General features: G+C 58.9%; 2 non-coding genes across 2 annotated transcripts; both read left to right on the forward strand.

Moving 5' to 3' along the window:
• The first annotated feature begins 2001 nt into the window (after nt 1–2001).
• On the forward strand, nt 2002–2073 carry TRNAE-CUC. Its single transcript has one exon. It is a non-coding gene; the product is annotated as a tRNA-Glu (tRNA).
• A 1086-nt stretch (nt 2074–3159) lies between these two features.
• TRNAE-CUC lies at nt 3160–3231 on the forward strand. The gene has a single exon. It is a non-coding gene; the product is annotated as a tRNA-Glu (tRNA).
• Nucleotides 3232–3262: the final 31 nt, after the last annotated feature.

Below are 3262 nucleotides of genomic sequence, written 5' to 3' on the forward strand. Positions count from 1 at the left end.
CCAGCAATCGGTGAAGTGTGTGCTCTATCAAAGCCGCATCTTGGATAGACCTAAACGGGGAGCAAAGTTCCTTTCCTTCCACACTGAACTGAAATGGGCAGCGAGGTGCGTTTCTCCCCTTGCCCGGATGGACCCCAAGGCAGAGGACAGGAGGGGGAGGCCTTCCTGCGCATTGCGGGGGCAGTCCCCTTCCCCGGTGTCCTTCCTATGGAGGGGTGTCTGTGTGTCTCTGTGTGTCTCTCTGTGTTATATTGCAATGGCTCTGCACATCACTGGGCCCAGTCCCCACAGGTGAGCTGTTACCTTAGTGTGGGCAGTCGCAACCTCTCTTGGCCATGGGTTCCACTGCTGTACCGCTCTATCAGTGGGGAACTTCTTCCCGATGCCCACCCAGAATCTGGTCCAGAATGATCTGAACTCATTGTTGCTTGACCTGCACTCCGAGGTGCCTCCAAACACCCGAGGAGGGCTCTCAGATCCCCCCTCAGTCCTCCAAGGCTAAACATGCCCAGTGCTTCATGCCATTTGGAAGTGACAGCTCTCCTCACGCAGCCTGGAACTGCACTGCCCCTTCTGCAGCTGGACCACAACAACGCTGAGCCCTGTTCCGCTTGTGATCCACAGCAGTTCCAGGATCCTTCCCACTCGCAGCATCATTGACCCTGGAATCCCACACCGTGTGGCTCTGCATTAGGTCCCTGCTGGACCGGCTCCACTGGGCTCTGCTGTTTGGAAACAGCCGAACATACTGGCTGCTGTTGCCCGACTCAAAAAGGTCTGGGGGCTTAAAGGTGCGGGAAGAAGGTTTTTCTCAGCACCGGAACCCAGACTGAAGACTGAGCAGAAGAAGAGCCTGGGAAACGGACACTCGTCCCCACCTTGCCCTATTTTTTGGCACAGACTCAGCCATCACCGAGCAGGGACAACCCCCCAGGAGCTGGAGGAGGAGGACGGACAGCAGCCTTTGGGCCTTTTGGGCAAAAGGCATCCTGGACAGCGGGAGGGAGGGGCCACGCGAGGTCCCCAGGCCCACGGCTGCGCTTCTGACTCTGGCTGGCAGACCCCTGGCAGGAGAAGCCAAAAGTTCGTGCCCCAACACCTGCATCTCCGGAGTTCAGCAGAAAAGGATCAACAGTTGGGGGGGGGGCACCTGCAGCCGTCCCTGGGTGGGCTCGAACCACCATCCTCCTGGTTAACAGCCAGGCGCACTGACCAATTGCGCCACAGAGACCGGGCCGTGCTGCCTCCTGCCTCCCCTGGCCTGAGGATTCAGGGACAGGGACGGAGGGGGGTCCAAGGGGGACGTTCCCTGCCAGCTCCCCTGTCCAGCAGAGTGGCGTAGCGGGAGCGTGCTGGGCCCATAACCCAGAGGCCGGTGGATCGAAACCATCCTCTGCTAGCGCATGCAGGATGCAAAGCCATCCTTTTGCCTCTGGCATGATGAGAGTGAAAAGGGATCCCTTCTTGCTGAGACGCTTTGTGCTAAAAGTGCCCACGTTTCTCTGGCATGCAGCCCGGAGCCCTTATCTCCTCTCCACGGAGTGCCTGCTGGCCAGGCAGCCGCTTTTCCTCAGGCAGTGCATAGTGCCCGGACTCCAGTGGGCAGCTGGAGAGCCCCTGGTCCTCTTTTAATGCCCCCCATCAGCTGGGCCAATAGGCTAGAGGCAGCAGGCAAGGTTCCCAATCTTGTCAACGGGGATCGAGCCCCGGCAGGTGTATGTTCTTCCCATGCTTTGCATTCCCAGGGGGAAATAGCAAAGACAACCAAACGTTTTGCTGTCTGGCCTCCATACGGAAAAGGGCCAATAAGGGTGGGGAATCCTGACTCTTTCCACTGTCGAATGATCTATGGAATCATAAGGAAAACCTGTGCTCCGTGCCAGGCCTGTGTGCCACTCATCCCAGGTGCAGGCGGCCCAGACAGGCCACAGATGGTCCAGGATGGCCAGTGGGTGCCTGACTCAGTAGCCACTGGGCCTCAGAGCCAGGGCCCTGCCGTTCTCCCTGGTGGTCCAGTGGTCAGGATCTGGCGCTCTCACCGCCAAGGCCCGGGTTCGATTCCCGGCCAGGGAAGCCTTTTGCCCCCTCCCTGCCCTGGGAGGTGAAGCCCCTTCCAGGCACCGCGTTCGGCCCAGCCTGAGCTGTGATGGGAGGAGCTTTGCTTACTCCTGCCGCTTCTCCGAAGGTGTCGTGCGTGGGCTCGGGTGAGATTCCCAGGCGCGCACGAGGGATCGAGGGCTCTGCTGGGAACGCTAGCTCAGGCTTAGAAGAAGGGGAGTTGGTAATTGTTCCAGGAGGGAGCCAGAGTTCTCACCCTGATACTGCAGATGTTGAGACTAGCGGGACTCCAGGTGGCAAACTACTCCCAGGGGTCCAGGCTGAGGCAGCTGCGGATCGAAGCGCTTCAAGGCCAAACATGGGGCTGCTGCTCTTCTTAATAGTGAGGAAGAAGCCGCCAGAGAGCAGGCTGGGAGGTCCCCGAGGGTGTCTGGCCTTCTCGATCGCACTCCTCGGCTGGGGCAATTGCAGGCACAAATTGGGGAGCGGCGGACCCCCAGAGACAGGCCTCAAAGGGCTCATAAGCAACGTGTGGGGTGACGTCAGTCGGAGCGAGAGGTCAGCTTTCTGCTCTGAGTGTACTTCTGGTGTTTGGGAATCTTTTGTCAGTGTTTGGGATAAAGACTCTTAGCGCTGGCTGGAGTGATTGCCTTCGTTGGGGAGGGGCGCCTGGCCCACAACAGCAGGATGAGGGGGGGGGCTTGTAGGCTGATGGTGGGAGTGCAAAACCTCTGCAGCCCCATCCATGAGTTGATGATTCAGCCTACAAACCCCATCAACAAACCCTAGGTAGGGTGATGGCATTTGTCGGCCAGTGTCTAGTTTTGTGCTGTTTAAACCCTTCTCCGTGGGTCAGGATGGGGGAGGTTGTTGGCTTATGGTGGGGGTGGGGAACTTCTGGCTTCCCAGGCATTTCAACCTACAATCCCATCATTCATGACTGATCATGCTAGCTAGGATTGATGGGATCTGGTGGCCAGTGTCTAGGCCATGGATGCAGCTGATATCCTGTGCTGTTTTAAACCCATCTCCATGCCTCCTGCATTCACACAAGAGGAGCAGGACGAGAAGGGACAGGGGAGCAGGGAGAGCCCTTGTCCCTCCCTGGTGGTCCAGTGGTCAGGATCTGGCGCTCTCACCACCAAGGCCCGGGTTCAATTCCCGGCCAGGGAAGCCTTTTGCCCCCTCCCTGCCCTGGGAGGAG

This window comes from Varanus komodoensis, unplaced genomic scaffold, assembly GCF_004798865.1.
Source record: "Varanus komodoensis strain SLA01 unplaced genomic scaffold, ASM479886v1 scaffold133, whole genome shotgun sequence".
Classification (NCBI taxonomy): Eukaryota; Metazoa; Chordata; class Lepidosauria; order Squamata; family Varanidae; genus Varanus; species Varanus komodoensis.